Here is a 7,347-nt window from a genome sequence, read left to right on the forward strand (position 1 = left end):
GAGGCGGCTGGGATAGTCAACATCATGGGTGAGTCTACTGCAAGACTTTTCAGTGATCAAACTGTTGGAAAGTACAGTCATGTTTGATTCATTTGTGAAACTTTGTATGTTATAATAAGATTGCCGATGCCGAACAGATGTTTCCTAGCACATTTATTCACGAATCGAGCGCGAGTTAGGCATTTCCTGTCTGTGGATTTTTTCTCTTCCATTAACGTTAGCACTACGTTAGCTACTGCACAATACAAAGCTACCTATTGAACGCATTTTTGTCAAAAAACGCAAACGCTAAATCAATCGTATTAGCTATCCAGCTTGTTAGTTTATTGACCACCGATAATAGTGATATAGCTGGCTCCCTATATAGCCACAATTACTATCATTTGGATGACTCGCTGCTACAATTTAGCGCTAGCCGGTCGGTTTTCTAGCTACATCTAAAGTTAACTAGCAATTTAGGTGGCGGAATACTGGTAGTCGTTATTGCTTTTATCGTCGTTATTTAACTACAGATTGGTCACTTGACCTCGCGTCTGCCAACCTGCACAAAACGGTGTAGTCTAGCGTAATTTATAACATTAGCGAGTTTTGTTGATTTAGCTGGCCATCTGCGTAGGTTTGCGAATGCTAACTGTTAGCCAGCGAAAGTTATGGTTTGACAGTGTCTTGTTAGCTCTCGAAGTAGTAGCTGGCGTCACGTACTAGTAATTTTTATGAACTGCTTATCGCTCATTTAATTGTTGTATCTTACGCACTGATAATTTTACTCAAGTTTGCTAACATAGTTTGGTGGATATTAAGTTATACCGAATCGAAGTGCTAGCAGAAGTTGTCTGACTTTGCTGAATAGTGTTACTTTTCGTTTTCGTTACTAGCTGCTAGTGGTGGCTAGTCAGAGCACAGCAACGTTAACGAGCCAAGTTGCAGTAGAAACAGAAAATATAGCTATAGCTAATCGCGTATATAGACATCTTAACACGTCATTAAGCTGACCAAGAGTGGCTAATATTCTGTTTATATATTTTTTTCATAGTAATATCACCTAGTTGTGTGTTCTTTATTGATCGGTCAAAACTTGCTATGTCGAGAGCTGTCCAAACGAGTTTGGACAATAAGGATAAGGACAGTTTACTTTTTAACTTGTAGCTATTGTTAGCTTTGTTAGTGCTGAGAATAACAATGGCAGAGGGAGATAAACGTGTTAGCTTGGCTAGCTTGAGAGTGAAGGTTTCTGGCGCCCATTTCACACAGAGCGCAAGGTTCTCCAGTTAGCAGGTACGCCAATGTTACCTATTCTAAGTCATTTTCTCGTTATCTAGACTAGTTAGCTAACGTTAACCATACCGGACGCTGCTTCTAACGTTACTCTGAACCTTCTATAGGCCTAGAAGTTAAAGCCGCTCATAGAAAATGGAATTGGCATTGAACTTTAGGGACTCAGTTTCTTGGTTGAAATCACAGGAATCGACACAGGTTCTAAATTATATCATGTTTGGTGTCCTTTCATACTCGGGTTAAGTTAGAATAATTTACATCTTGGCCAGAACACGGGGTGGAGTGCAGCGGTTTGGTCTTTTGGGTGGAAAAAATGATGTAGCGTTATCAAGAATTAAATTCCATTAAAATGACATTCGAATATATTGCGAAACAAAATAAGTGACATTGGCTTAGTTTGTTATTTTGGGTCAAATTGTGAGGAAAGTGGAGAAACGATGGTTATTACAACACCTGCATGTAGCAGAGGAAAATCTGACCTTTGGAAGTCCGGTTGATTTATGTGGAATAGGAAAATGGAAACGTTTTCCATGAGTTATTTCCTTCATTAAGTCACAACTCTTAGTTGCAACTGTTTTAGCACACGTAGACCTAAATGTGCATTTTTTTAAAAAATCAGCGGACGGTAACACATTTATGAGAATCTACAACTAACTTATGGCAGAAACAGGCATAAAGTATTGTCCGGCCACAGTAGCGAGATCCCTAACCCAGTCCAACTAGAAAGGCATCTGTTTACTGGCCATGATTGCTTGGAGTAAGTTGCCTTTTCCCAGCCTCTGGCAACTGCTACCAGCACCTGCTTCAAAGTCAGTGCAATGTGCAAAGTGTTTGTGCTGTTAAATCATTGATAAATAATTACAACATAAAAGGCACACAGGGTCACCTGTGGGGGGTTGGGGGAACCCCAGTAAAGTGTTTGTTTAGGCCTAAATTGAACTTGTATGGGTCAAAGGGTTTCTTTGTGTGACCTGCACTGTACAATTAACTGCCCACCTTAGACATTTTTAAAAAGATGTATTAAAATTCAGGAAAACTAAGTTAATTCCATTCTCATATTGTATGTTGAATCATAATTGTAATGGAAATTTCATAAAGCAGCTTTAGGCACCCTTCAATCGACAATTTTGTTACTACAACATATTCCTCTTGTTCATCTCATTATCTATTGACTTTTTATGCATTTGTTTTTAAAGTTATTTGAGCATCATGATGATACACTGACTTGGAAAGTAAATTATTGTAGATGTGTTGTTGAAGGATTCTGTTGCATCATTCATTACACTTTCATTGTGTTTTACGGGAATTGTGCTCTAGAAAGTGTTTCAAATCTAGTTTGTGGGACTTAATTTTGCAATCCCTTAATTTCAGGTTTGCCCACATTTTCATAAAAGCACCCCCCCCCCCCTTTGAAATTCAAAGTTCCCAAAATGCTGTACGCTCTTTGAAGTAACGTTTTGTCCTCATGCGGACATGAAGTACAATTTATAATCTTAAATTACAAAGATATTTTTAAGTCATACAGTCTGCCTTGGCTTGAGTTTGAATTGGATAGAAGGGAAAATGTTGGGATCATCTGTTCCCAATTCACTTTGTTTGTAATGCACCCTGAGTGTGTTGAAATTATTTTAACCCACAGCTCCAAGCACCCACAAAAAGGATTAATTGTGAAAGGCGGTTGTTTTTATTGTGTCTTGCTAATAAGGTCTTGTTATCATTGTGGAGCTGCAGTTGTTTCCATTCTCTAGATCCTGTTTTCAGTATATCCCAGGCATATCCTTGTCCATGGATGAATTTGTAAGCTTGGTTATAAGTTTGTTAGCAATCCCAGGGCAATTCTGGTCAAGTCTGAGATGACGGGCGGTACAGTAAGTTCTGAATGTCTGAGATGATGCTTTAGAGACAAGCTCACTCAGCATTGCCAGTTCATGTGAGCAGAAAGTTGCTACGTTTCCCTCCAGAAGTTTCTCTTCTGCTGAAAGAAGTTGCTGGGGGCTGCTCGGTTTTGCTGGTTTTTAGCGTTTCCTGTATTTCTGGGAACCCACTCTGGCCAGCCTGGTGGCGCTTGTTTGCGGAGCTGCAGACCTGGAGCAGGGCGGGAGGCTAAAGGAGAGCGGCGCGTGACCGCAGAGCGGGGGAGGAAGCAGCTTGGCTGCGTGCCGTCTCAAACCGTGAGCAGAGGAGAGCCGCAGCTCCCGGTACCTGGGCCACACTTTCAGTTCACTTCAGAGCACAGTCACACTGCTGAGACCAACTCTTCAGCATAGGCTTTTTAATATCTCTCCCAAGGCCTTTTGTGTTGTCGCACAGGCCGTGCTTTTCCACACACTCCTCCAGTAGCAGCAGACATCTGCTCGTTGTGCAGTCGGGCCTGGGTGAACAGCAAAACACAGACTTGTCACACCGCAGCACTTCCTGTAGTTCTCTCACAGAGAAGTTTTTTTTATGCTCAAATTTAGCAGTAGGCTTCCTGATTGTATTTTCTTAGTCAGTGAGTAAATTTGCCACTGCATAGACTGCAGTGTCCTCAAGAGCTCTACAGCCTTCAGGCATGCTCCAGGCATGCTTGTTTTCCTGCCAGTGAATTGAAGGCTGGGTGTGAGCTGAATGATGAAACTGTACGCTACAGGAATTATCTTATTTTTACTCTACTGTTCCTGTACGTCTGTGGTTGGTTGGGTGTTGATTTTAGTGTGAGGCTGGTGATTCATCTGGTGTGGATTCATCAGAATGGACATTGGTAATGAAGATCAAGTTGCAATGTAGTGACCTTACTTAATTCACCTTAAGCAGTATTGCTATCTGTAATTCTTTATTTGTAGTGTTAACCAACAGTCCTAATTTGTGCCAAATTGGGTTTATTAATATTTTGTGAAGTACTGCAACATTTGCAAATATTCTGTGAGATGTATAATTGATGAAAGTATGACCTTCGTGTTCTCATTTTAGCCTTAAACCCTCTCAGTTTATTTTACTGCTGTCCTGAGACATTCTAGGAATGAGCAGAGCAAGATGGAGTTCAGAGTTGAAAGCCTCTTCCCTACAGACTCATTTTAATTTATGGATATATTTATTTAAAATGCAGATTCTCCATTTTTTGTTGAGACCTTTAAATCCCCTAACCGTGCGAGCGTGGTGCCCTGTTGTTGGCGGGTGTAGTTAGCACTGCTAGCGCTGAGGACTGCAGCAGGCTTTAGCGATGACTGGAGGCAGGGCCGCTTCTGTGCCGCAGCACGCCGCGTGCAGGGCTCTCTGCTCTCAGAGGAGCCGGGGATGCCGTGCTCAGCGCTTCTGAATTCCAGCTGCTGACGGCACCGCTGCTGCTCTCAGCGAGCCAGGCAGACTCGCAGCGCTGCTCTTACGAGCGCCTCCTTCGCTAGCCCAGCTGGACGCGCTGCGGCCGGCCGTTCTAGCATGGAGACGCCATGGCTTCCTGCTGCGCTGGGACTGAGTGCGATCCTCCCTACGGGAGGGGGGCGATGTGAATTAGAGGGGCCCTGTCCTTAGAGAGAATCTCTGACATAACCCACTCTCATACACTCATTCCCCGCTGCTCTGACTCTGTGACGCAGTGAATTTCTTCCCGTGCTTATTTTTCAAGTTTCTTTCCCCCTGTGTACAGCAGAGCACAGCAGGAGCCTGTGGAGTTCAGAGGCATGTAAGCCTTTGGTATACAGTCTGCTGATTGCTGGATGGCTGCTAGCTGAGAAATGCGGGGTCTGCTAGCCACGTTTAGCCAAATGGCATGTTTTCTTGTAGCAGTGTTTGGTCTCTGTTAATTTGAAGAGTTTGATTTTAAATCTGCCAGCAGGCTCCTGGGTCCATTTCTGAAACAAAAATGTTTGCTGTGTGAAAGTTTTAGAATGTGGATTGAACTTTTTGTTAGTGAAACTGTTCATCAGAAAATGGGTGAGAGAAATGTGTGGTTGATTTGAAACTGAGTTAAGAGTGAGACTAAATCCCAGACAGTTGGCCTGTGTGATGTGTGAGAACTTCTATAAGCCTAACAGACAAAAAAACGTTGAAAATAAGTTTCACTTTGGTTTCCATATTAAACTGAAACTGCAGTCATATATTGAAATGTTATATTTCTTTTGTTTGAAGTGCACATGTGGATGCTTAGCATGTGAAACTACTTCCTGTCGAGCCGTGAACCTGACCCCCCTCCCCCACTCAGTGATGCAAGCAGGCTTTACAGCTACCTGCCAGAGTTTTTCATTTGACTGAAAGGAGAAAGACAAAAGGCGGCTGAAAACAGTTGCTTTATATTCTAACGGTGCCCCTGTCAGTAAGACTAGACTAGTTACTGTTGGTCTAATTCTTATGAGCGCATGAATGTGCGGTTTGTGCATGATGGTTTTATTTAGGAAGTGAGTGAAAACGAAGCCGCGCGCTTGCGGCTAGCAGGATTAAGTGTCCAGTGGGAACGTTATCTGCGGCTCGTTTTTATAGGTGTGCTATCGTTTTCCGAGCACTTGGTTGGCTTTATTGATTGTTTTGGCTGTGAAGTGTAAATGAATACTTCAGCCTCTTTCAGCGGCTGTCTTTCGAAGTTGCCAACTTTATGTCCGTCAAAGTCTCCATGTTAGCCCTATGGGTGATCCGTAAATGCCTAAATTGCCATGCTGCTTCAGTTTAAGGATTAGTGAACGATCGTGCATTAGCTGGGACTAAGTGCGAAGATTACATTCGTAGCCCCAGGGAGGTGGTTCGCCTGGAGCCAGTAACTGCTCTATATGGCCACTCGACAGAGTGCTTTTCTTGCCTGTTAGCAGTTGTCCAGTTGTGCTGCTGGTTTCATGCAGAGAATGTGGAGGATCCTTGACCTCTGCTGATGCTCTACATAGCGAAGGAAGGAAATGTTTAAAAATCCTCTAACGTCCCGAGAGAGTCATCTCTCAATGTCGAGCACATCACTTAGCATTGTTTACAATACATTTCCTTCTTTTCCAGATGATAAACATGTTAGCCTGAGCTTGGGTTATGGATAACAGATTAAAAAGAATGTGTTTCTATTTGGTGTGATGAATATAGCTCTTGACTTGAAGAATTGAAGATAATTTGGCTGGTGCCTGATCTGGGATAAGCACTGCTGTAATATCCAGGGGAAATGTATTCTAGAAAGGAAATGCTTCTCATTGTGTTTTTTCTGGTAGAGGTACGAAAATGCAGCCTTTAAATCTCTTCTGTGCTCAGGAGTTCATGTTCTGTGTCTTAGATTAATCTTTTCATTTGAGAAGTTTATGGTTTGCATGTTTTTTTGTATTGGTATGGACCCTTGATAAAATAAGTAATTTGACCGATCTTTGTTTGTCTTTGCTCTCTGTAATGACGATTCTGCCACCTGGGAATTCCAATCCTCATCTTTGCATTCCTTTCTTCAAACAATCGGCGCATCCCCATTCCGCGACTCCTGGAACTGTGTGTGAACGCTCATCATAACAGCTGTAAGTACTGACTCATTGAAAATGTCCTTTTTGCCACTGCTCATCTGCTTTTCTGCCTGAATGCACTAAATTATACCTTGAAATACATATATATTCGACAGGATTTAATTGAACATACTAGAGAAAATAACGTGTATGTGTGTGTGTGATGGTAACTGGGTATTTGATGAACCAAAAGTGGCTGTATATATGGTCACACTTCTGGTTTTAGCAAACAGTACTCTATATACAGTAGCTATATAAGATGCATGAGCCAAAAATGAAATTAAACCTGCAAGTAGGCTAACTCTTTGCCATTCAGGTTTTATCTGTTCATTTTGGACACAAAATGGACAGGAGAGGAAGTAAGGTGATGGGATTGAAAGCACTCTTACTTCCCTAAATGCTTCAATGATGGTAATTTGACTTCAGAAAATTAGTTTCACTGCACGACTGTTACCGGCCAGTTGCCAGTGCTGATTTGACTAGAGGAGTAGCTATTAAGCAGTTGGGCATTGGTTGCCCTACTTGTCCTACCTCTCTGGGTGTGAATGAGACCAACTAACATATCCATTGAGACATTGCTTTAACCAATCAGAGCATTTTGAATCCACATATGAAATTCTCACCTGCTCAGACACGCCAA

Source organism: Anguilla rostrata, chromosome 1, assembly GCF_018555375.3.
Source record: "Anguilla rostrata isolate EN2019 chromosome 1, ASM1855537v3, whole genome shotgun sequence".
NCBI lineage: Eukaryota > Metazoa > Chordata > Actinopteri > Anguilliformes > Anguillidae > Anguilla > Anguilla rostrata.